Genomic DNA, 27,791 nt, shown 5'->3' with positions numbered 1-27,791 from the left:
GCTGAATTAGGACGCCTGGGGCAGAGCAGCTGGGGTGCTGCTGGGTTGTTCCAGTAGCGCCGAGGAGCGGCCGCGCTACTGGACCAACCCAGCAGCACCCGAGCTGCTCTACCCCAGGCGTCCCCAAATTAGCCGCTGCTGAAACTGACCAGCGGCTGACTACAGGAAGCCCGAGGCAGAGTTGCTCTGCCCCGGGCTTCCTGGAATCAGCTGCTGCTAAGTTTCAGCAGCAGCTGACTTGGGGACGCCTGGGGTTCTTAAGTTGAATCTGTATGTAAGTCAGAACTGGTGTCCAGATTCAGCGGCTGAATCTGGATGCCAGTTCCGACTTACATACAGATTCAACTTAAGAACAAACCTACAGTCCCTATCTTGTACGTAACCCGGGGACTGCCTGTATTTAATTAATATTGCAATATCATGAAATTATTCCTTAATGTCTGGCAAGCTTTGCAACTAAAGATTATTCACATCTCATTCCCACTGGTTAGGTCTGCAAACAAGACACAACGTTGTCAATAATAATATTTTTCCACTTAGTGAAAAAAGGAATGTGTTAGAAATAAGCTTCTATGTTTCTTTTTCTTTACTTTTCTATTGCTTTCTTCATGTCTGGAACACACACACTGTGCTGCTTTTCTTCTTCCCTTTTTTAAAGCCAAAATATCTTTTCATTACTTTCTTCATGGTGGACAGAGGGTTAAGACTAATTGTATTCTAGATTTCAGGCTTTATACTTCGTTCTATGTCAGCTTTATGCTATCATCAGTTCCTTTTCTTCCACTAAAGTCCAATATCAAACTGAAAATCTTATTTTTTTCATCTATTGTTGTATGAGTCAGTAGACCTTTACACGGTTTAGTAAATAATTGGATAATGCTATAACAGGATCTCCTAAGTAGATGATGGTGACAGATTGTCACAGCTTTTCAAAGCAGACAAGGAAAGATGGGTCACCAGAACCTTCAGACATTCACATGGGCCAACAGAGTGCTGAAAACCTCACTTAGAGAAATTACCTGCAGGAACTAAGGAACAAATCCATTACCATCCTTCATGAATTCAGGTCTTTCATTTACACTGTACATATCCCCACCTCCAATATTCTACTTCTGATTTTGAGCAGTTTTACATTTTGAAGAAGTCTTTTTAATCTTGTAAGAAGCAGCCTACACAAAGTGCTGCTGCTAATGCAGTATAAACTTGGATTAGCTTAATTAGAGACTTCACAACAAATTAATGACTTTTTAAGCACTCAAAACAAGCTAATTATTTTATATCATATCATTGTTGCTGACATTCCAGTCCTGGGTTTCTATAAGGTGAATGTTCAGTTCCTTTCATGGGAAGTAAGCAGATTAACGTAACAACCATTTTTGATAATGTTGCTTCAAAATGCCTACTTCCCATATGCAATAATGATTGCATACACACTATTGGGCTTTGTCTACATTGGCAAGACTGTCTACACTGGCCGCAAGTTCTTGCGCAAGAACACTGATGTTCTAATGTAAGAAATCAGTGCTTCTTGTGCAAGAACTATGACGCTCCCGCTCAGGAATAAGCCCTCTTGCGCAAGTGTTCTTACGCAAGAGGCCAGTGTAGACAAGCAACATGAATTTCTTGTGCAAGAAAGCCCAATGGTTAAAATGGCCATTGGAGCTTTCTTGCGCATGAAAGCATCTACACTGGCATGGATGCTTTTGCGCAAAAGCACATCTCTTGCGCAAAAACACATGCTAGTGTAGACGTTCTCTTGCGCAAATACTTTAACGCAAAAACTCTTGCGTTAAAAGTATTTGTGCAAAATCTTGCCAATGTAGACATAGGCTTGGTGTAGTTAATCCATAATGAATGATTCAGGGGGTTTTGGAATGTGGCACCACACCACATTTGGGATATAGAAAAGCAAAGTTCTAATAATGTTCGTAAAACTGTATCAGAAATATTTGGCAATTTCAGCATTCAGATTCATGCCCTTCACTAGTTTGTTATGTGTGTTGAATAATATATGTTCAATAGTGTTAAATTAATAAAAATGAATACATATGACCTGATCCTCTGAGACGGTGAGTTCTCTTAACTGCTCCTAATGCATCACTTTCCATTGATCCATGTATTGCAACTCCATTGATTCCTCAATTCTTACTTGTACATTAGATGCTGACCTGGAAATCAATAGGTGTGTAAAGTATCCAGCACTTTGAAGACTCAAGCCCATAAAATCCATATTTATTTTCACAGCATATTTATAATATTGATCCAGCAACTTCTCCTGCTTGGGCAGACACAATTGACTTCAACAGGGGGATTTTCATAGAAACAGTAGCAGAACTGGGGCTTATGTGAGCCTGTAATGTGAACATCTTATGTAATGAAAGATCTTTTTAGTTGAGTGCAAGGTTTACTGGCATTTTATTTTGATAAAATGATATATCTGTGCTATTGTTCTATTCTCTTTGCATGTTATTTCTTCTTTACAATCATCTCTCCCGCTTTTTTCATTCCTATGTTCTACTTTTCATCTTCTAAACTTTTCATTTGTATGGTTGCTCTGAGGATAGTTTCCCCTCGTTCCTTCCCAGACAAGTGCTAACACACGTCCCAGCACACTCCACAAGAAAGGATTTCATTGATGGCCTAGCAATTAGCCAACTGCTATGTGTTGCCATACCATCTCTTTTTTAGTCTCAGGATATTATTTGTATTATATACCTGATTTCATTTTTTTAAATTAGCTATGTAAATGGAATCGGACAGACCTTCAACTCTGCTGTGAACTGGTGCACTGGTCCTTGTCTACCCTGAGGCCACTCCTATACTTACCATGGATTGATGCTCTGGAGGACAATCTTCGGGCATTCAATGTAGTTGGTTTAATAAGGATCCACTAAATTGAATGCTGAGAGCACCCCTGTTGACACCAGTGCTTCTATTCCTCGCTAGGAGAAAGGGAAGTCAACAGGAGTATTTCTCCCATTGACCTAACACTGTGGGGACAGTGATGTGGTTTGAATTAAGGTACATCAAGTCCAGCTATGCATTTCACATAGCTGGAATTGCGTCTCTTAATTTGAACTTACCCCCTATTATAGACCCACCCTGAGTTTCTCGTGGTGTTTCTTAATATATTCCTAGCAGTGCTGGCTCCAAAACCATGATGAACATCTAGTCTGTCCTCTTGTACATTGCAGACTATAAAAACTGACCACTTCCCACCCAACTCCTTAAAAGGCCCATAACCTTTGATAACAAATACAACAAAAAGGAAGAAATCATACATTTATCTATAGCTTCCAATAAAAATGGCTGACAGAGTGCAGCTGCAGTCCTATTAAGTATGCATTCAAGTTCTGCCACTGGTTATTGTCAAATCAAAGATTATTAATTAAACCTCTTTTAAGATTGGTGTTTTTAAAAGAATTCTTCTGAATGGAAGAATCTGTCTTAAAGGAGGGCCTCTTAAACAGAAATTTAGATTGATGAGTTTCAGCTCTGCAGTGACCTGGCTTTGGCTCTTTTCCATCTTGAATTTCCTGTAGTGCCCGTTTATCTCATCATGGCTTGGTGATGCTGGCTCCATACGTTATTTTCCATAGAAAATGAGAGTTCATACATCTGTCTCCTACTGAAAATAATCATGAATAATGACACATCAAATCACTAGTCAGTAAGAAAGAAAATAACTATTCCAGCTATTCCACAAATGGATTTTTGTATTTAAGTTTGGTATCAGGGGCTTTCTTCAGGATGGATTGTCCCAAGCCCTTAGAGGAAGGTGAAGTATGTAGTCAAAAAATTACTTTCTCCCATTCCCAAGCCACAGCAAGGGACAATTTCAGTTTTTGTTCATGGATGCATGCAGGAACCATTCCCTCTGTGCGTCAGTGGATTTCCTGAAAAGCCCAGTCTGTTCCAAAGCTCACCCCCAGAGAAGGTGCCATTTTTACCATTCTGCAAGAAAGTTATCTATGGGGTGGGGTAGAGGAGGCAGCACACACATGTATTTTATCTGGATTAAAGTTCTTTTCTTTGAACATTCCCAGTCTTTTACCTTTGTGCTGTTGAATTTTGTGGTTTGTCACGTATACTGAGCTGTGTTTACAATGCAGGCATAAACATTTCCAGTGCCACAAAACCAGTTTTGCAGCCAGTCCCAGTGTATCTGAAGATGAAACAGTACATAGTACAATTATACCTTCTAAGCCTTTGGTTGTCATTGTGAGTCCGAAAGCACATCATGCGTTTAATAGTACCTTAAAGACTAACAAAACATGTAGATGGTATCATGAGCTTTCATGGGTACAACCCACTTCTTCAGATGACTGGAGTATTAAAAGTTCAGATCCAAGAATAAATTAGGGAAGACGGGAAAAGGAAGGAGAAAAAAAAAGAGAGAAAATCGTGAATTAGATTGTTCAAGTAACAAGAGGCTGATAAGAACAATTTGCACCTCTATGAGAACCCATTGGTGGGTTGGTTGATTAAGTCATTAGCATGTGGAAGGTAGTGTTCAAGCCAGCCAAAATATCTTTATTCATTATTCTCTGATAGGAATCAAACTTGTAAATGAAGTTAAGTTCCAGCCCTTCCCTGTGTATTTGGCTTGTGGAATTGGCCTGAAACAATACGGTGACTTTTAAATTTTTCCAGTTACAGACAAACTCAGCTACCCCCTCTGAAGCTTATGAGTTAAAATATCAAAGTATTATGATTGCACATTTGACATGCAAGATGTGACTTTTGTATTATGTTCTGATACAACATTCTCCACTGTAGAAAATAAAACATCATATTTAGTAATATTTGATAAACCATTTGTTGAATGATAAACATTACTTCATATAATCTATTAAGTGAGATGTGAATGTTTGATATGACACTATAGACCAGGAATGAAGGTAGCCCATTTGTTACCCCAGCATATGAATTATGGTAAATATATGTAGATCAGAATTAAGCATGTTTTGGGTCTAGGTCGTAATTAAGTGTGGCGAAAAATTTTCTACTGAAACTATTTTTAACTGAAAAGTGGATTTTCAACTAAATTAAAATCACATCAGAAAGTATCTACTTTTCTCAATTTTTTTTATTTTGGTTGGAAAACCTAAAAATTAGTCATTCTCACTGGACACAGAAAGTTTGTAGGCCAGCTGGCAGACAGCACAGCTGCAAATGAGCCAGCCAGTCATAAAGAAAGCTACATGTAGTGGAAAAATAGCTATATACCAGCTGTTGGGGGCCAGGATGAAAAGTATGAGATTTGGACAGAGTGGGGTAGCTACAGAATCAGTTCAGGAAGTCAGCTTTGTCACAGCTAAGTTCCAAAACAAAGGGAAAGTACACAACACTTGTATCAAAACAGTTCTTTCTAATATGCCACATTCATGGCAAACAATATAATTAATATACAATCTAGGACTTTTAAATTTAAAGAACAGAAGGCTTCAAAACAAATCCTTGGATATGAATGCTTCCGGACTTGGGGAAAATTTGGATCTAGGACTGAACTATGCAGATTGACACCATTTCTAATTAAAAAATTAGTATTCAGAAACAGGATATTATTTATAAAATAGAAATTGTTGAGACAACAGAACTTTCTTCATTGCTCCAAGTAATACCGAGGAAACATCAGTAGGGCCTTGATCATGTCTACAACTCTCACGTCTGCTGGTTTGTTTTAATATTTATTTTTCAGCATCACCTTTCAGAAGAGAATTAACTGAAAGGCAAAGCCAAAAAAAGTCAAAAGAGGATACTGATGTGCTCTGAATTATATAGGCTTAATTCTGATACACACATTTTCACAATGCTATACAACTACTAGCATCACATGTGTCACTCATGATTTACCCTGGAATAAGAAAGATTAGAATCAAGCTCTAAATGTGTTTTTTCTCTATTCTAGCCATAACCGTATCCAATGAAGGAGAACTTGCAGCTGGTCCTGCATTGTGCTGTGATCTGTTTAACTAACCCAATGTCTCTTTCCACAGTCCTCTTCAGGAAATGCAAACTGTTTGTTGATTCTCGTAGCCATCTTTGGAACAATCATGTTAGAACCATGCTATAATAAAAACAACCTTTCTTACCTCTTTTCTGCACCTCATCTAATTCTAAAATGCATGGCACAACAAGAGTAAGTGGTGTTTTATAAATCCAAACTGCAAACATGTCAAGAAGTTACATGTTTGCTCTAAACTGAACATAAAGATACATTTATGCATTTCACTGCAACTTAAGATATTGCAATTACTGCAACATGATGTAGAAAAGGAACAAAGGAATAAACTGGTGAGGTGGAGAGTGGAAGATAAGGAATGACTTAAGCTCTGAGGGTACATCTACACTTGCTCCCTAGTTCGAACTAGGGATGCAAATATAGACGACCGAAATTGCTAATGAAGCGGGGATTTAAATATCTTGTGCTTCATTAGTATGATCTTGCCGGCACATTACTCCACTCAACAGCTGTTTCTAAAGTGAAAGTACTCATTTTTTGAGGAGTAACGTTACTTCGAACCAAAGGGTTTGGTATCAACTAACACGTCCAGGCGCACACTTTCATTTTCAAAACAGCTGTTGAGCAGAGTAACGTGCTGGCAAGATCACACTAATGAAGCGTGGGATATTTTAATCCCCCCTTCGTTAGCAATTTTGGTCACCTACATTTGCATCCCTAGTTCGAACTAGGGAGCAAGTGTAGAAATACCCTAAGAGAATATGTACTAAACCTGAGAAAGCATACTGCGGTCTTGTGGAAGGAGAAAAAAAAAAGGAAAAAAGATAAATAGAAGTCAATTTCCCTGAACTTAAAAGAGGAATAGCTGAAGCTTGGGCAACAGTGACAGAACAATGAATAATGTCAGGAGGAGAAAAAGGAAAGTGAATATGTCACATGTAGTACAAAAGTCACCTTCAAGAAATTTCTCCCTTATCTTCCATAAAAAAAGGCTTCATAAATTCCATCATCCCAAGTATCCAATATGAAGCAGCAGAGACTAATGGGTAGGCTACTAACTCATGACCAGGAAGCCTGAGTTCTGTTCCCAGGGTCAGCCATTGGACTGCTGTGTGGCCTGGATACATCACTTGGCCTCAGTTTCCTTCTAGTCTGTTTACTCTGTAAATTCTCACTATGTTTTGTACAACACAAACCATGGTTAGGATCGCTAGGTACTGTGGTATTGTCAACCTTGAATTGATAACTGTTTGAACTATTAAAATTCAGTATTATGTATCCACTTTGCAGGTGACGGTACTATTCACAAACCAGTTTTTATTGCAGAGGAATATTTGTAGGATTAACCAAATAATGTATATCCTGTTTTGTGAAATGCTGTCTTAGAATAGTTAGTGTTTTCAATGGTTAATTCTTTTTGTGTCTAAGTGACATGGCATTTTTTCTGTTCCTTGATTAAATAACTGAATAGAAAATTGATTCAAGCAAATTTTGGCTGAATAATCAGTCATACTACACTTCTTGACACCATGATTTTAGCAAATGTTTTGTGGATACCTGCCCTATACCTGAATACTCATTAATAGCATATAATATCGCACTATGATTCATAGGGCCTGAACTCTGTGTCTTTTATTCATGTAAACATTCCAAAATGTGTTTTTAACTGTTCATCTGGTTCTTATTGACACTTACCGTAAAGATGGAGCTGATTACATCCCATATTCTAGGACAAAAGTAGGAAGAATTGCTTTAAATAAGCATATAAGTTGTCTTTTCTCCCACACAAAAGCATTCAAATGAGGGAAAAATGAGTAAAAACTTTCTACATTTTTACTCAGTTTATGTTAACCATGGAAAGACTAGTGGCTGGCAGAAGGGAAAAGAGTGTGATGTCTCATCTGCACAGCGTTTGAGGATCCACAGCAAATCCTGCCCTCATTATTGTTGCTCTCAAGTCATCTGAACGAACTCCTTCGTGAGCTATCCAGAGTTTCCTTCGTAGCTGGCAGCCAGGCTGGCTCATTGGCAGTTGCAGTATTGCCAATGGGCCCTCACTAAAGCTGTATAATATTTCCCTCAAAGGTAGGGAGGAGATCTGTATCAGAATGAATGCTTCAATGAGCTTTTGAACATGATGGTCTTGATTTGCTTGGAGACCTTGCCACAGAGAGCAGCTATTCCCTGGATTTGTCATGCTCAGAACCTCAGAAATATATTGTTCAGATCAAGTGCTCTCAATTTACAGAGAAGAGTGTGTAGCATAAGTTCTCTCTTCCATTGTACACCCGTGGCAAAATTGCCCTATCTAACATCCAGAAACCCATCGTTCTTCAACTGCTATTTAGAAGATACCACCTCCATCACAAGAGGATCAGTAGTGATGCCTTCTAAATGCAATCCTCAGTCAATTGAATTGTTCTCACATGCTAAGAACCTGAAGTAAGGTTCTATAATTTTTTCTTCTGTTTTGAAGCAGAAAAATCCTATCAGGTTATTTCTTTTATCAGAAAAAGGAGATACACATATAGAATTTTTTTTATAGAAGACAGTGAATGCTTCATTCTTTCCCCTCACACAGAAAATTTCCCCCTTGACAGTTCTTTTTATCACAGTTTCTAGGACAAAATCAATAAATGATCATCCTTGTAATCTTATATGTGTCTGTTGTTTTAGGTAAAATTAAACCAGAGCAATTTCGTAAGTTCTAGTAGGTGCTTTTTATCAATAGGATATAAAAGATTAAAATCCAAACAAACAATTTTGTGATGCATCATATCCTATTGTCTGTTATAATGGTTTTGCCTTTTTTTAATCTTTTTAATTGTTACCTTCAAATTTGGTATAAATAAGTCTACTTTACATAGCAATACTTCCTGATGATATTAAGTGTTAATATGTATTAATACATTTTCATAAATTACGTTCACAGTCACTCATCATGCTCCATTTCCTCATACAATAGTTCAGGAGGTGATGAGGCACTGTTCTGAAAATTTCAGGAATAAATGTCAAGATATAGTGAAGAAATAAATGATAACAACTGGCAAGATATAGTCTATATCCACATACAGTACTGTGTATTTATGCATATATGAACTTTGAACCTCAGTTGTTCATGTTACTGACATATGAATAACCATGGGCATGATTATAATGTTTTGTCACTCAGTATTACAGATACAAATCAGATAAAAATATTAATTTTCATTAAATACAGTTAATGGTGGGTTTGTTAACCATCTTAAAGTGAAGCTTTGAACTATCAGCTGTATTCAAGAAAATTTCTGCTGTTATAAACTCCAAAATGAGTTTAAAAGTATTTTTTACCCTTTCAAAAAAAATGTTACAGTATATGGGTCTATTAAATTTTAGCCAGAAGATAGCTCTTGGGTAAAGGTAGTCATGTAATAATAATTGCTACCAATTACTGCATCAATCAAAATAAGACCAAGCTCTCTAGACTTACTATCAAGCAATAGCCTCATAAAATTAGTTACTGGTACTTAAAAGAATCAACATGTTAGTGGATGCTGCTGCAATGTACTTAATTAGCATGGGTTATTATTTTGAGGAAATTACTGACATATCTTAGTTGCCTGTCACAGAAGCTCTGTTGTAGAGTAATCAGTGATGTGTAACTGGTGTTTTTCCAATGATATATTGAGTAGGAAACCACAGCAAAACTTCCATAAGATCAACAGGACTGGATGTCTTTTTAAATTATATGATTTAGCTCATACAGAAATTATGGGCATGATGCAGAAATTACTAACTTAGGTTCTATGCTCTGTGTTATGCAGCAGGTCAGAATGAATCATTCTGGCCATAAAAATTTATTGCTGTATTAGCACGACCCCATATTTCTAGAGCTAATAAGAAAAATATGTGAGAAGCCACTTTTTGCTGAGCAAATTCCTTTCTTCTTATAATAAAATGTGGGGCAAAATCTTCACAAATTAGTAAATTAGACTTCTAGATAGGTAGATTGTTGTGGTCTGATTTGAGTCAACGGGACATGTGGAGTTATTTAGTTGATGGCAGATGTAGATGCTCTAAAAATCAGTCATTTAGTTAGGTCCTCAAGCATGAATTTAGGAACCTAATTTAAAATCTTGGCCAAACTCAACATTGAGGACAGATGTGTGCAGAGGATGGAAATTCTAACTTGGGACCATTTCTAATGAAAAATGGTATTCAGAAATAGGATATTATTTGTAAAAAGAAAAATAGTCATTGTTGGGACAACAGATCTTTTTTCATTAAGTGCTCCAAGTAATAATAAAGAAACATCAGTAGGGCCCTGATCATCTCTACATCTCAGGTATTTTGGATTTGACTATCAATTGGAGATGTTCCTTGTGTCAGGCTCTGCAATCTCTAAATAGAAGTATGTGAATCAACCCCATCGCTTCTGGCAGCACCTCCTCAATTGCCTCACAAAACAGTCCCTGCAGACCCACAAGCAACAATGATGTTGTTCATTACTTACTGCAGATCCTCAGAGGGTCCTCTGCTGGTTTCCTATTGCACTGCAGGGGAGGGAGAAGAGGATAGCTTTGGCTGATTCCATTTCTGCCTAACTGCCAGGTTGTGAAAGCTGCAGGGAAAGCAGGATAGGAGCTGAACTGAGTCCATGAGGGCACTTAGCAAAAGACAGCTGTCTTCCCCAACAGTCACTCGAGGCAGGAAGCCAAGGACAGGGAGAGCTGAAGACAAGCTGAGAAATAACAATCCAGTATGGCTTCCTGATTCTCTCTCCCAGCCAACTCCAGGAATGCAAGCTCTAGCTACTCCTCTTCCCCAACTTAAACCCCTCTCTACTCTCACTGAGCCACAATGTGAGGAAGGAAGTTTAGGAGCCAGCCACACCAGGAATTGGTCCACTGGTAAGATCCTCTCAGGAGATCTGTGGGTGGTTCCTGTGCTCGTAGTGCCATCTTAGAGCCAAAAATACAGGGAAGGCAATTTGTTCCAGGTTATTGACTGTGGGCCCTTGGCCTTTTTTAAATAATACATTTCGCCTTCAGGCTAAGAAGTGCAGACAGCACTGTTGTACACACACGTTGCCCAGTCAAACCAGGCTAATAGTTGTTCGGTGTATGTCTTTTGGGGCTTAGTGCCGATTTATGGGCATCTATAACTGCTTCTGCAATTTAAATATGAATGTCATCAAGGCTATAAGTATAAAGCATCTGCTTCTGCTCCCACTGACATCAATTTAAAAACCCTTGATGTCCATGGGAGAAATACCCAGCCCAGAATGTGCATAAACTGGACATCAGTACACGTATCTGGAGCACAGGTTTAAATACATTGCTGCTGAGTCCTCTCTTTGCTTTTCAGTCAGCTCATTATCTGACATCTCTTAGAGGAGCACTGTTCATTATTATGAATTTCCTCTTGAAGAGGCATGTTCCAAACAGGCATCTCATAAGTTAATGTAATTCATTTCAGTTGAACATTTCCTGAACAGCGTGCTTATTTCAGAGAAGGAATATTTATTTGGGAACACGAACATGCACTTACCAAGCAAGAAGTGAAAGACCTTCTAAATGCCCTGCCTGAGGCAATCCATCTCTTTAACATGTTTGCTCTTGCAAGAAGTCTGCAAGGATTGTTCATTATCATTTGCCATTGGAATTGTAGGCATTTAAGGGTCTTACTGAGCAAAATCGTGATCTTAGATCCACACACAGATCAAAACAGGGTATTGAATGTTGCAATCCCAAACAGCTAATCTGCTTGTATTCTGCGATCCATCCCCCTCACAGCCAGATCTCCTAAAAATTTGGCTGAAAATCATCAGCTAGCATGGGGGAGGAACAATAAAACAGTGGTGTTTTGCCAAAGTTAGCACCTGGTGGGCCACCGCTGCCACTATAGTTATCTGCACCTCTGCAGGTACCAGCGATCATAGCTCCTGTTTGCTGTGGATCACCATTCCTGCCCAGTGGTAATGGCAAAGACCAGGACACCACTTCCTATCACTCCTGTTGGCCGGCAGCAGCAATCAGCCGCCAACAGGAGCTGTGATTGCTGGAACCCAAAGGTACAAGTAAATATAATGCTGGTGGCCCGCCATGGGCAAACCCTGGTGAACATTGCCATTTTATTGCCCACCCCAAACCCAACCTTCCCATTTGTACAAATGCATTTCAGACTAGTACAGAGCCCCCTTTCACGGAACACATTGGTAGAGCTTCCCTTCTTCATAGCCCACTTATTTCACTTAGGGGTACCAGAGCCTAGGGACTTATTGAAGCTTTCTTCACTCATTTGTGACTGCCAGTTCATTAAGAGATGCTGCTGTACCAAACTGGGATCATCTTAAACCAAACTTTAATGACAGGTTGTATACAAGGAATGAAAGTTTGTCTGATTAAGGGTCTCAGGATTTACCTCAAGTACATAAGCCCACCTACGTCCTGGGGTTTTTGTTGTTGTTTCTTATTGTTGTTTGCTTGTTAGTTTGTTTGTCCTGAGTGAAAAATTGTGCTCATGTAATTAGACTACTTATTAAAATTCAAACACATAAAGAACACAATTAAGAGGACGTTGCCTCAATTCTGACATGTATAGATTCTAGCTGCTGAGTGCTTTACTTTACAGTCCTTAATAATCTTCTTTTTGCTTAGCTTTTTGGACAGATTATAGGCATTGATATATGTATGCAATACATTATAGCAAATCTTGCCAATATGTCCCAATTGTTACTATACCAGAGGGTTTTGCATAATTATGGTCCTTTATTCTTCCTGTTTTATGCAGTAGGGTACCTATCTATTATTTGATAAGCAATCTTTTACCTGGTATAGGACAGGAAAAAAAGAAGTCCTAGGTTTAACAGCTAAAACAAAAATAAAATCAAAATAATTAGGCAAAGTCATCTGCGTATGCAGTACATACTAACTACTAGCCTCCTACTGGAGCAAGTGGATTGTGAAAAATCTCCCATATTCAAGGGCAGCATGATTCAACCCCATCTTACCCTTCACCAAGCTTACTATAGCCTTCACCAAGCTTCCCTTTATTTCTGTATCATAAATTGTGACTTGCCACCCAGCATAAGATTTGTCCTCTGCAGAATAGCTAGCCCCTACAGCTTAGAAAAAACAAGGATTGGGCTTCTTGAAGAAACAGTAAGAATACCAGTTATTTGTTACAAATGTGTTATGTTCTTAAACAGTTAGACAGAAGGTCAGAATACGTAAAGCCAGACACAGAAATAGTCTGAGGAGTCAGACCACATTTAAAGCCTGTATACTAACTACCTGGATCTTGGATAAATGCACACAGAGGTTGTGTTACATCTGCTTCTTCCAGCAGGTGGAAGGAAGTGGATAATGCCTTGCCTCAGCACTCCATTATGCCAGCCTACAGACCTGGGCCAGTACAGAGAGGGAGGGTAATTATTTGTGGTTGGCACAGCCCACCATCAAATGATTACTCCCCTGATGCAACGAAAAGCAAGGAAGAAATTCAGTGATCTGCTGTTCCTTCCTTGGATGCTCAGGCAGTAAAGAATGCTCTGTGAGACATAATCTAGTCCAAAATATTTAGGAGAAACATAACATCATCAATATAATCCATTAAAAGAATAAAAACACATGCAGAAGAAAAGCTAGAGAGGATCCAAGCTGAGGAAGAAAAGAAAGAATGTTACCAACCTCCCAGACTGGTGTTCTTCAGTTACACACAGAACAAACAAGCTAAATTCAATGCCACAGAAAAAAAATTACAAGCAAAGAGACAGGTAACATCTCCCCACAGACAAAAGGGTAGTGTTTGGCATAGCAGCCTTACACAACCCATTAGTTGCCATGCCTGGGGCTTGTGTTGAGGATAGAGTCAGGGAACAAAACATCTAGCTACCTTCTAGAACATCCTAAGCAATGAAAAATTGGAGGAAAAACCCTAGCAGCAAGGCTCAGACTGGCATGGGAATTTGTCATGGTGACACTGATGGTACTGAAAGTCTTATATTGTAATGATTGGTTTATAATAAAAATTACTCCAAATGCTAGGTCAGAAAATATGATTCAGTCCATCAAATTATTGTCAGCCGTAAATTAGGTTGACCATCCTTAGGCAATGTGGAACATAATTGGCTTTGCCTACTGCTTGTTTTATTTTTATGTGTTCTGTTCAAGCCAAAGCATTTGCTCCCTTATTTTGGTACAATCTGAGAAAAAGTTCACTGACTCAGTGAGTTACTCCCTATTTGTACTCAAGATAATTGGGAATAAATACCCCTGCATTTGCAAATCGATCCTGCATTTGCAAATTTTCCAGTGGGTATCTTCAGTTAAAATGAAGCTACTAAGATAACAAATAAAACTTCTAACATATGCATTTGGTGAGAGCCTCCTGCTAAAGCAGCTTTTAAATTGCCCATTGCTGAGTTGCCGTTTGGATTACATGTTATGCAGCAGGAGTTTGAGGATCAGGGGAATCTTCTTCTTTCCTTTCTAATCCTTTACATCTCATATTAGCTTCAGAAACTGCGGTAGCCGGTGAGGAGAGAGGAGAAAATGCACATTGCTAACTCCTTCCTCTTATTAAGGACTGCTCCTTTTAGCATGTGAAAGATGCAACCTGAACTTTTCACAAAACTGTGATACACCATAGTGAGATTATGTGAGTTTGTCTCTACTATGTGGTGGATCAGGATGCTGCAGCGATCAATCCACCTGTCGTTGATTTATTGTGTCTGCTTAGATGTGATGAATCAAGTTCTGAGTGCTCTCCTGTCAACCCCAGTAATTCACCAGGATGAGAAGAGTAACCAGAGTCGATGGAAGAACAGCCCCCACTGTGTTTACTGCATAAAAGATGCCGCTATTTGGGTAGCTGCCATTGTGTAGGGTAGATCGATGGAAGGGTTAAGTGTAGACAAGGCCTATGATGTAGCAATAGTTTGAAATAATATTTGGTAAATTTTAATGGTCATGCAAGCCACTTGAAATCAGGACTGTCATTTCCAATAGCAGCTAGCCTTCCTTAAGCCCCTAATGTTCTGTTGTGTTCCTTTACTCTTTTGCAGCATATAAACCAAGAGTCTATAGACTATATTTGCTTCCCTAGGTGCTCCCACACAATACTTACAGACAGACCCTAGCCTGTCAGGTCACATGACTCCTAAGGAGAAAAAATCTATATAGCCTGGATAACCTACATGCGTTGGAGGGGAGGATGATGTGTGTCACCCTGGACCCCACTGCTAAAGCACTTGCTGTTCCATTCCCCTGCCTGACTTCCCCTACCCCCCCAAAATAACTCTACAGCTTCTGGGAAGCCATCTTTAGGGTCTGTGGATCAAAGGAAAAAGAAGCAGGGAGGAGTGCACATGGAGAATTCCTCCACACATGCAGAGCTAAAGGAAGAGATGATCCAACCTATATCTGTCTCAGTCCTCACACAGCATATTGCACAAAAGAATATTGGTGTGAATAATAGCTCACAGGAGTAAATAAAGTTAGTTTAAATAATTAACAAAAATCAAATAACTTTAAAAGGATGAATGAACTGGAGATACAAGTCAGCTATTAAGGGAATGAAGAAATAAAAATTATTTATTACAAACACTCTCTTGTATTCCATTTATATTGCTTCTCTCTCTCTCTGAAATTATGAATGGGATGTATCTCAGTTTTACATACCCTTGCAGTTGCTGAAAACCTAAAGCCAGGAGAAAGAGGCTCTTTGCTAGAAAAACTAAGTTTGCATTCATGATCCAGGCCTCGTGAAATTGTTTATTCTGATGAATGCACTATAGGCACCCTCATACAACTGTCTGAAGCACATACCGACATAAGCAAACAGAGTCATTTACAAAGAAAGAAGCACATTTTGAAGATAGCTGCTTTATTTAATTCAGTGTTTTCTGATGGATTGGACTGGAAATGGAGCAATTGTCTGCTAATACTGCAAACCTAGCTGAGATGGTAGATGTTGCTTTCTCTTCCTCCCAGTGCTGGAATTAGTGTCTGGCTAATTCCAAAAAGCTGCCGTTGCTTTGGATCAGACTCTGAATTCCTAAACCCTCTGCTAGCTCTACCCTTTTGTGAGTAACTGACCAACCTCAGCACTGGGAGAACAGGACATGAGAGCACCCTCTAGGGGAGCCTGTTGGCTTTTGAAATAAACTGGACCTTGCATGATAATTATAATGCAGTTTGATATTCACCAGTGATTTTAGAGGGTGGAAAAACCATGTTCTCACTTTAAATTAAAATGAGCCTGCACAAAACAGTACGCTGATGTTTTGGGTGTATGTGTGTGCTCTTTTCTCACAGTTCTCTGCTTAAGGTCCTGCAGCATAAATAGCTGGCCACCCACAAAGCATGAAGTGTAAACTGTGACTGTTTAATATTGTCAATATTGTTAATTATTTTTCTACAAGAGCAAAAAGAGGGGGGAAATACAAAGATCATTAGGGTTTCTATATATAAATTGTGTGTGTGTGTTTGTGCGCATGTGTTAATGACTAATTTATTCCTCTCTACAAACAAACAAAAAATGATGCCATTTTAAAGCTCTTCCAACAAATATAAATAGCAAATCCATAATTCTAGACGTACATGGTGTGTTTGAGATTTTTGTAGTTTGGGACTATATTATTGCAAATATGTTTCAATTAGGTTTGCCATGATAAGGTTTTCATCTGACTTTGTATTTAGTATTTCAATGAAAGTCCTGTGGATTAGTGACCCCTGAAATCTCTCTAAGCAGCTTTCCCTAAAGCATGCTTTATATGGATAATTCGTAAAACTGCATAAGATGAAACATTAATTATTTCTATAAAAATAGGATTGCATTGTTTTGTGTAAGCTAGTGTGATGTATTTTTAAAAATTTTATTATATTCTATTTAGAATTCAGATACGTTAAAAATGTATAAAGACATTTGAGAGTTGACACTATCTGTAAAAATGAATACCAGAATGCAAATCCCTATAACCTTTTCCTTTCTCTTTAATCAGTCTTGGGTGCACCTCATTCCCCACTGTCTTGTATAATTATTGACACATACTGTGGAAATACTATGAGTAAAATGTTGCCATTCTAACTGAATAGTGTTCACCTACTTTGAAGATTTGCAAACCAGGGGAGAAATAAGAATGTATGTGTGGCCATAGACTGTCTGCATTTCTTCAGTAGTTTGCCTAATTTGGTTGTTTTTAACTGGAAATTACTGAGCAAGTCATGTATGTGAGTATGGGGACAGGGGATCTGATTCTTACCTCATACCGCTGTACATCAGGAGTAACTCTACTTAAATCAGGGTATGCCTACACTACAGAGTTTTTTCGGGAAAATGGCCATTTTTTCGACAAAAAAAACAATTACGTCCACACTGCAATCAAATTCTTTATAAAGAAAATTGAAAGAACAGTGGGTTTTTTACCAGCATTGGTAATCCTCCTTCTATGAGGAAGAAGCCTTTTTCTGAAAGAGCTCTTTCGGAAAAAGGCATGTGTGCACTGAAAAGAGAGAGTTCTTTTGGAAGAGGAAAGATGAAAAACCATTCCATCCATAGCAATCATAGCTTAAATGTGACATAGCGTCCATTCAATGTGGACTCTATCTTTTGAAAAACCAGATCGCTTTTTCGATGTGTTTTGGTAGAGAGGACACGCTCTTTTGGAAGAAGTTTTTTCAGAAGATCTCTTTTGGAAAAGCTTCTTCCGAAAGAAGCCTGCAGTCTAGCTGTAGCCTCAGTTAAGTGACAGTCAAGTGAAACTGCTGGGAGGGACCCAACAAATGGTTGTCTGACCTTGGACATCTTCATAAGTGAATGCATTTTACATTATAATTGTTACTAGAGATGAAACTAAACTTAGATCTCCTGTACGTCACACTGAAAATTAATAACAAAACTGCTCTTGAAACTAATGAGCTCTGGGGTTTAAAAAACTGGTGAGAGACCAGAATCAGGCTCCAGATTGTCTTGCATATGAATACAGTGGTAGTAGTTTTTAGCACAAAAAAAAGGATGGCCATATATGCATTCATGTAGATATGTAGTTAAATTGTAAACTCTGTGGCTACGTCTACACTGGCATGATTTTCCAGAAATACTTTTAACGGAAAAGTTTTCCGTTAAAAACATTTTCGGAAAAGCGCATCTAGATTGGCAGGATGCTTTTCCAGAAAAGCACTTTTTGTGGAAAAGCGTCCGTGGCCAATCTAGACGTGCTTTTCCGCAAAAAAGCCCCGATCGCCATTTTCACGATCAGGGCTTTTTTGCGGAAAACACTACTGTGCTATTTACACTGGCCCTTTTGCGCAAAAGTCTTTCAGAAAAAGACTTTTGCCCAAACGGGAGCAGCATAGTATTTCCGGAAAGTCACTGACGATCTTATATACCTTTCACTATACATTAAGTAAAGTAGTAATCAAATAAATGAATTATTTGATTATTTTTTATTCTCCAGAATGCTCCAACTTGTATTAGCTGAAAACACTTTTTTTGTAACAAAAAAAGCAGGAAAGGATTGACTTCAGTTTAAAAATATTGTCTCAAAAGCATTATTATGTATTTAGCCATTGATTGCTAGAAATCTGAATACTGTAGTGACTAATGTAATATATTAGATGATATTCAAGGTCCTATGAACTCTCTGATTCTTCACTCTTTTACACCAGTTGTATACCATCATAACTCCTTTGACTTCAATTAGTTCAACACAACTTAGGTCAAATCAGTAAACCTCTCTTGATTTTCAAAATCTTAGCTGAGTTGAACTGATGTTGGATCAGAAATTACTGCCCTTGTATTCAATATCAGTCTATAGTAAAACAGCTGTGTCATCAAGAACAATAGAGGAGGGTAAAGCTTGCAGGAACAGGTGATGTGAACATCTGGCGCATGACCTTCTATGAGAGATTACAATGACTATACATCTGGCTGATTCTGGAATGAAAGATAAAGCCCACATCTGCATCCTAAATTTTAATAACTGAAAAGAATAACTAAACCTAATAGAAGATTCTAAGAGAAAAAAGAGGGAGAAATGGAAGAAGAAGAAAAGAAGGTAACAGAGTGAAATCCTGGGCTTTCTAATGTCAATAATGAATCTCCCATTGACTTCAGTGAGGCTAGGATTTCAACTATGTGCAGGAAGAAAGGAGGAGAGAATGAAAGCGAGTGTGTTTAATTTAGTTATTTGGTCTAGTTGCTGACTTTCGATAGTTTTTCTAAATAGTTCAGACACCATGGCAATTAACATGATATAAACACGAGGGCTGTGTCTAGACTGGCAAGTTTTTCCGCAAAATCAAATGATTTTGCGGAAAAACTTGCCAGCAGTCTACACTGACCGCTTGAATTTCCGGAAAAGCACTGACGATCTCATGTAAGATCGTCAGTGATTTTCCGGAAATACTATGCTGCTCCTGTTTGGGCAAAAGTCTTTTTCTGAAAGACTTTTGCACAAAAGGGCCAGTGTAACAGCACAGTAGTGTTTTCCGCAAAAAAGCCCTGATCGTGAAAATGGCGATTGGGGCTTTTTTGAGGAAAACCGCATCTAGATTGGCCACTGACGCTTTTCCGCAAAAAGTGCTTTTACGGAAAAGCATCCTGCCAATCTAGATGTGCTTTTCCGAAAATGCTTTTAACGGAAAAGTTTTCCGTTAAAAGCATTTTCGGAAAATCATGCCAGTGTAGACGTAGCCATAGATTGGATTGTTGAACAAATAAGTGTTTATTCTAACAATCCTCCCATTCAATATACAGCATATTTGGCTGTTTCATGACATTTACTTCAATGGATACTAGAAAAAAATGTCAGTTTGGCTGCTGTCCAAGTGGTTATTTGATCAACTTCTTATGGGTCTGATATTGTACCCCTGAAACCAACAGGAAATTTGCCATAAACTTCATGGAAAATAGGATCAGTATTGATCAAAGTAGCAATTCCATGTGTTGGCAGTCCCTTGGAATTTGAGAATAATCATCTTCCAATAGAATGATAGCAAGTTATGGTTGGCAGGCCGGCCCATGACTAATGAGACCTATCTAGCATCAACAGACAATGAGACACTGGGGGCAGACATTTCCCAAAGGAAGGGGCAGATCAGGATTGTTAAATTGTCCTACATCACATTCTTTCCTCCTTTTCTTTTCCAAATGTGAGCTTTCATATAAGCAGCAGTGTCTTTCTTCACACTGTATTCAGCAACACAGAAGCAGCGTCTATCAATACACTTTGTAAAATGATTTGCATTATAGTATAATACTGATGAATTGCCATGACATGATGTGTCCATGCTGATGTTTCTAATTATGGCAATTCTAACCATAAAATGATGCCTTGCAAAACTGTACTCTTGATTCCAGTGCGTACTTGGGCAATCTATATCTTCACATACATGAATGACGTAAAAACGTGGCTTGCACAAAAGACAAATACACTTGTGAAAAACACATTCAGCACTAGTGGTTGCAAAATGGAAATTACTACACATAAACTAGCTACTTTTAGAGTGAGTACACTGGGATGTTGGATGAAATCTTCTACTTGGAGGGAACTGAAGATAACATTACTCATTGCCGAAGAATCTTAGCACATCCCCAGGGCAGGAGCTCTCATTTTAAATCCTCTTCCTTCTTGCCACTTGGTTATTAGCTTGCTGTGGAAAGAATTTACAAATCTACGTCCTTCCTTCATATCTAGAGTTACTAGATAGCAAGTAACTGGGGGACAGAAGATGGGGGGCAATAAGACATAACCTCAAATATCAGGACTGTCCTAAAAGCAGTTTCACCAAAAAAAGATGCAGTAGCTTGATTGCCAATGTTGTTGTGGTTACACGCTGCAGCAATCTCTATTTGGAGCATGAAAGCGTCAGAAGAAGCCACATTTCTGTACTATAACAGAGATAGTTCATTATTTCTGGAAACACCCTAAGAGGTTTATTCTGCCTTGATCCATGCATGAAACTCTCATGGATGTCACAGGGAATTGCACATATATAATCATGGCTGTATATTATCCTAATAAAGGTCAATGAGAAATTCACCCATGAAGTGGAGGGGTGTTTCCTGACAATAGCCAAAATATATGCTTAGACATTTAAAAAAGAGTGGGTTGTATGCTAAAGTAGAAAGGATGATTTATCTATGCCTAATATAGCAGAGCAAATGTTCAAGACAATTGTACCATTAGTTAAAAATTGCTCCTGAAATATTTAGTTGGCATGGATTTTATACATGAAGTACCATGCATCTGTTTACTGTGTTAGCTAATTTTGTGTACCTTTTTCTTTCTTTTGTTTACCTTATTTTATATAAAATATAAATACTTAAAACATGTGGAAAACATATATAAAATATGTATAAACATGTATAAATATATGCACAAGATAGAAGTAGCATATGAATAACAACATTCAGCATTCAATATTTGCAAAACCTGGAATAAACACAAGAAAAAACAAGCAAACCAACCCATAGAGGTCATGCAGGGTATTAGTTATTATAGTGACTAAATAGATAAATAATTGAGAACATAACCTATAAGTGTTGGGGGCTAATATATACTATAGTTCAAAAGTGTGCAGTAGTTTTATGCATGACCAGACATGCTCATATTTTTTCCAAGCATTTCTATTAGACAGAGTCATTTATTTCCATTAATGCTGTAACAGATTGCTCACTAAGCCAGTCTGTGTATGAGGGAGGAATTGCAGATTTCCATTTTCTCAGAATAACTCCTTTGGCTATTAAATAGTTACTGCAATCCATTTCTTTATGTTAATGGGTAATACCAAGTCCTCCAGCACCCTAAAATATCAAGCTTGAAGAAGGAAAGCTACTGACACTTAAATTTTTTCAGAGGGCGCTAAATTTGGTGTTCCAGAACACATGCATCTTTTGACATGTATAGAGGATGTGTAAAAGATTGCCATATGGCCTATTTCTCTTTCTTAAAAGTATTTCATTACATTTGATAGTGTTTGCTGCTCAGTCTGAATCCTCACTAATTTCAATATTTTAATTTTAATATTCACACAGACCTTAAAATATTTTGCAGCAAACAATTCCTATGTCTGTAAATAGATTTCATGTAATTTGTCTCAAGGTCCCTGTGTGTAAGGAGTTTTCTGTGTAAACTACATGAAAATTGTTCATAGATTCAACATAAATTTTAGGACCTTTCAAATAGTAGGTAATGAAGGATAACTTACATTTCTGTAACTTTGATCTCATATAACAGAAATACATTGCATGTCATTCTGCTGTATCAGTTACAATGGATCTACCATAGAAAATATAGATTAGTACTCTGTAAGGTAAAATGTAATTATTTGCTAATATCTAAATCATTATAAAAATATGGCTTGGGTTTTCGAATGGCCCTTAGGGAACTTAGTGCCCTAATCTGAAAGAATTTCAATGCATGTGGATACCTAATTCCCTCATGGAAATCTCAGTTTTATGTATCATCAATCTGATATGTGTTCACAAATACTTACATAATGAAGCTAATCTGTGTTTAGATTTATAAATGAAATATCAGCCTAGATATATGTATTGTATGGTGCAAAGGATGTTTAGCCTTCAGTTGAACAAGGCTGAAACGCTATTGGCCAGGATGAGTAGAGATAGTGTCTCTGGCCTCTGTTTGTCAGAAGCTGGAAATGGATGGCAGGGAAGGGATCACTTGGGACACGTCTACACTGCAGGGCAAAAGTCGAATTAAGATAGCTGAATTTGTGTATGTCAATTACGTAGCTGAAGTTTTGGAGTGTGTGAGAAATCCACCATCTCGACATTATTTTGAAATAATGAATTGCTGTGTAGATGCACACTATGTTAGTTTGAAATAATATCAGTCATTCCAAAATAACGCTGCTGTGTAGATGTACCCTTGATAATTACCTGTTCTGTTCATTCCCTCTGGGGGCAGCTAGCATTGGCCGTTGTTGGAAGACATGATACTGGGTTAGATGGACCTTTGGTCTGACCCAGTATGAACTTTCTTTATGGTCCTATGTAAATCATCTTAATTTAGGGCCTTATCTAACTCCTGTTGAAATTGATGGAAAGCCACTCCCTTTAATTTCAGTGGAAATTGGATTGTGTCCATAAAGTCCCATTCTTTTCACCTTGTAGTCAATGGGAATATTTACTCTGACTTCAGTGGGTTCAGGATTGGAAGAATCAATCCTTTGTATCTTACCATATATGTCCCAACACCAATAACATAGTTCATTTCCACTTGAAATTGATTTAATATAGTGGTATAGTAGCAAGGAGATCTTGGTTTCTAAAATAGGATAAGACCAGTTTCACTCAGCTTCTAGGATAAATGTTCTTGCCCACAGTAGGGTGGATAAATTGGCTAAATGTTGTTCCACGTGATAAATGACCCAAAAAAATGTTGAAAAGGCAGATTTATATCACACAAAGTAACAAATTAACATATTGTGCCAAAATACTATATAGTAGTTCTTCTTTTTGAACATTTTCACTAGAATTTCTCAGTCTAAACTATCTATACATACATAAGCCTAGAGTCAGTTTTCCCCCCTTAGGAAAAAAAACAATTTTAACTACATTTATCTTAACAGAACAGACAAAGCAGTATAGCAAATAAGTGGCTCAGTAATGGATTAGTAATAGGATCTGAAGCCTTTTTCATCTTCCTCTCAGGTTTGATTTTAGCCCAGGTCATCACTAATGACATTATCATGTGGCTGCTATCTTATGGCCTGGGAAAAGCCCAGGTGGTCTCCATCTAGCAATTTCTCCTGTATCTGAACTCATTAAGAGCATCCATTATATTGCAATGGGATAGGTATTTGGCCCTGAGCTCCTAATGGAAAGATGTCCTCAGCACAAAATCGCCATGGCAGTTGGCACTCCATTACATCTTTGATAGCATTCTCAAGAGAGAGACCAAAACCTGAGTGGGCACAGAGGGTGAAGTGTGCTCCCAGATGTAGGTCCCTCTAGGTGCAGAGTGAAGCACACTGGATGGCTTAGAGGAGTGTGAATTATCCCCATGGTACCTGATCTGTAAATAAACAGAGAATTCCAATCTCCAAGGATGCCCAGCTGATATCTTTCCTGAGCACTTTTACATGTAGATTTTGTTTCACAAATTAATCAGCTTCACAGCCTACTTGTGTCTTTCTTTAACATCCTCCTACTTGGGATATCACATGTTCACCTGGGCTGATGACTCTCTTCTCAGTGCTGCTCCCATTGTGTCCCTTCTCTGCAACCTGTGCCTGTGTTCCCTGCATACTACAAGTGTGGTTACACAGAAATCCAGGAAGACCCTGAAACACTGTACGGGCTTATGATGGTTCCTAAAATACAGTTGTGAATAAAGATCAAGAACACTCTTGCAAAGCCTAAACTGCACACTGGTGGTTTTCCAAAATTTAGAGAAAGCAAGAAAGCAGCTTTTGTATAAAATAGTTACAGCAACCATGAGTTTCCCTTGTCCTGGCACTATTTGTTACCTTCACCCTGGCTACAGATTGCTGGAGGTAGATGAGGCTATTAAACCTCGGAATGTTTCTTTCTAGTCAGGTGGAGAAAGCTGGGTAGAAATCTCCCTCTTTCTCCCAACCCTTGCCATTTATGGATGGGGGTCTATTAAAAAGGAAACGAGTTAGTTTACACTGCAGATTGAATGAAAGCATTAAAGGTCTGCATTGGAATGACTGCAGTGTGGGAAATGGTTGCCTCCAGTGGAAATGGAATGTGGCACGAGTACTTTTCAAAAAAGTGCAAAGATTGTTCAAGTGCCCTGGTCTGATTTCTCACAAAAGTTGTCCACGGCTCTTTTACTGCTAGTGTTGTTACAGGGAGACTTTTTAACTGCTACAGCAAAGGCGGAAGAGTGCATTGCAAATAGATGAAGGGCTTCAGTCAGCCTGCACGCAGACGCTCTTTGAGGCTGTAGCCCTAGGACTGGGTTCGATTTTGCAAGGAAGCAAAATTTACCAGTTAAAATCAAAATAGGAAAAGGGCTGCAGTCCCATTCTAAGCTATATCGCTGTGACATATGCCCCTGCTAATCGTGTAACATGGCTCTTGGCCTGAGCAGGTTGTACGTCGACCCAACAAGCAGAAGCATACAGGCTTTTCTGCCTTTCTTTGCTTGAGCAGAGATGTTTCTGAAATGACCTCTCTGCGATTTCCATATTCCTTGCGGGAGGAGGAAAGGTGGAAATTCTTGGTGTGTGGGGGAGGCAGGGGATTGGGGATCTCCTTTGGTACTAGTTCATCAGATAGGTGGGAACAAGAGCTAAACACGCAGGTGGTAAGTCCGATTCCGGCTCAGGCAAGCAGTTCCTCCTTTCATAACAACCTCGCTCGCACAGGCAGCTCCCAGCTGCTGGTAAATCCCGGTTAACTCCTGGCCCTTGAGTAGCACTTTGGAAGCAGCTCTGCCTTGGAAGACGCCTCTGTCTCCCATCTAAGGAATCTCCCCTCCCTCCTCGAAGATCCCCCTAGTGCTGAGTTGTTACCTGACACGCTGGCTGGTTGCAATCCTTCGCCCGGTGATCTGACTGCAGTACCCTACCTCCAAACTGCAGACTTAGCATCTAGAACCCCAGGGATTCTCCTCGCCCCCTCCCCCGCCCCGGGCTCTTTCGCCGCCTGCCTCAGACTGAGATAACAGCAGCTAGGTCTGCCCTCCTTTCCCCGCACTCACCGCGGCCGGGTAAAGGGCGGGGGGCTGAAGGGAAATACCCCACCTCCCGCGGACTCAGGGAGGATCCAGGCAGAGGTTGCATCGTGTAACATCCTGTCAGAGGGGAGGGGAGGGGAGACAGCAGGAGGAGCAGCCCACCGCGGTACTTCTGGGGACCAAATCCTTTCCTGCTGCATCCGAGTGGACTCCGGTTTACAATGAAAGGGGGGGCGGAGTGTCCTTGGGAGCTTCGGCCGACAGACTTTGACTCCCAGTGCTCTGTACTGTGATACTGAGGGGCCATGCAACCCTTCTCTATTTGCATTCAAATCCACCGTCGTCCCCCCATCCTCCCCCGTCCCCTCGGCCTCACCCTTCCCGATTCGGCTGCAGAACTTGAAGAGACTGACAAGCCTTATGTGGTGCCATTGCTCAGAGTTGCTGGACTGGAGGAGAGGGGGAAGTCAAGGTTAGGGCATTAGGGATGCAGAACAAAAGAGTTCGACTGTCGCCCAGCCTTTGAGAGCAAAGCTCTCAGCCCGGATCGGTAGTAACCGCGCTCGTTTGCTACTTTCCCAATGAAAATCGTTAGCCCAGGAAAACTGAGCCTGATTGCAGTGGTCAGCACTCGCAAGCGGCCTTGCGAACAGATGTATTGAAATGGGCGCTGTGGGGTGGGCCAAATCACAGCCCCTGGGAAATGTATTTCTAACCCGAGGGCGTTGCTAAGGCAGCTGAGAAAGAAAGACCCGTGGCAAGAATCACAGGCATTCACATACAATCGGCTTCGGTATTTCCTCCCTCTGATTTCTTTAGAGACCTAATAAAACTGTTCCCACTTTCTTATTCTATCCCTCCTCCTCCCCGCAACCTTTTGAGAAGTAGCAAGTGCCTGTCGCCTGACAGCACCACATTTTGCTCCTGAGAGCTGCAGAAAGTGAATGATGCAGCGTTTTAATTAGCAAGCAGTGCTGCTTCCATATTGAGCGCTTCGGATGTTTAAAAGAATCTGGGGCTGTAATTGATCCGAGGAGACGGGAAGGGGGGAAGGAGAGAGGAGGGGGTAAAGCAATGGGGGGATCGCCTGGTCTTAACAGAGCGGGCGCATGTGTGCTCCTGACAGCTGGGCTTTTCGCCTAACTTTTTGATACCAACCTGCTGCCTTTTCAAGGATTCCAGCCAAGCCGCTCTCCGGCATGCGGAGCGGAGAAAGGGAAACGGTAGAATAACAACGTTAAAGACTCGGTTAAAGACCAGACCGAAGGCTACGACTCTCTGGACCTGGGCGCTATGGCTTGCAGAAGGGATGGTAGATGAGCCGCCTGCTTGGAAGCTCGCGTGTAGCTCCCAGCAGAGGTGGGAGAGTAGGATGCCTGAGCGAGCGCCCCCCTTTTCCGGGTGTCTCCCATGTGCATGCATGGCCAAGTGTCAGCGAACTGTCGGAGTGGGACAAATCCGGGAAGTGGACGCTGTATATCGCATCTCCCTGTCCTCCTGCGCTGGAAAAAACCCTTGTATTTGCTCTTTGAAATGCCCAGCCAAGGAGGGACTGAGCTGTGCATTCCTGACCCCACAGTCTCGCTGCTGCTTAAAAAGCACTTCGCCCCTGACAACCGATCTTGCCAGCTAAGTTTCAGCCAAGGATAATTTTGGACAGACTTCGGTCTCAGCTGAAGGGGCTCCCCCGCCAGTGATCTGCTGCCGGCTGGCAGCTCTTAACTAACCGATAATCTACTCCCGCCCGCCCGCCCTCCATCGCCAATTTCCTTAGTCCCTGTTTCTCGGTGTTACCTTGGTGCTGCCTCTGCCGCGGAAAGATGTCAGCGGAGTCGCGTTGTCTTCCCGCATCCAGCCAGCGTGGTGCAGGGTTCTCTTCTCGGGCAGCGCCGAGTCCGCGCGTTCACACAAAGCCAGACGGCAACGTCTCGCGGCAGCTCAGGAGTTAAACCCTCCTCTTCTCTCTTTTTGATGCCTTGCTCGGTGACAGAATGCAAAATGTGTCGCTGCTACCCAAGCGATTCCGGGTCTCTTCCCTGCGATTTGCTTTGCCTCCTTTTGCAGCTGGAAGCGAACAGGAGGCTGTTGGATCCGGGGGAAGATTGAAGGCTGGAGCTGCAGCACCACAATAAAAAAAAAACGGGGGGTGGGGTGGGGTGGGGGAGCTCG

The 27,791-nt window shown here is 40.0% G+C and overlaps 1 long non-coding RNA gene across 1 annotated transcript; it reads right to left on the bottom strand.

Annotated features, from left to right (window-relative positions):
- Positions 1-330: 330 nt before the first annotated feature.
- LOC112545850 (uncharacterized) lies at positions 331-27,789 on the bottom strand. Its single transcript, XR_012906278.1, has 3 exons — positions 27,417-27,789; positions 10,458-10,565; positions 331-4,325 (listed from the first exon to the last, which is right to left on the bottom strand). It is a non-coding gene; the product is annotated as an uncharacterized LOC112545850 (long non-coding RNA).
- Positions 27,790-27,791: the final 2 nt, after the last annotated feature.

This window comes from Pelodiscus sinensis, chromosome 10 (assembly GCF_049634645.1).
Source record: "Pelodiscus sinensis isolate JC-2024 chromosome 10, ASM4963464v1, whole genome shotgun sequence".
In the NCBI taxonomy this organism is placed as follows: domain Eukaryota; kingdom Metazoa; phylum Chordata; order Testudines; family Trionychidae; genus Pelodiscus; species Pelodiscus sinensis.
This window is presented reverse-complemented; position numbering and strand designations above follow the sequence as displayed.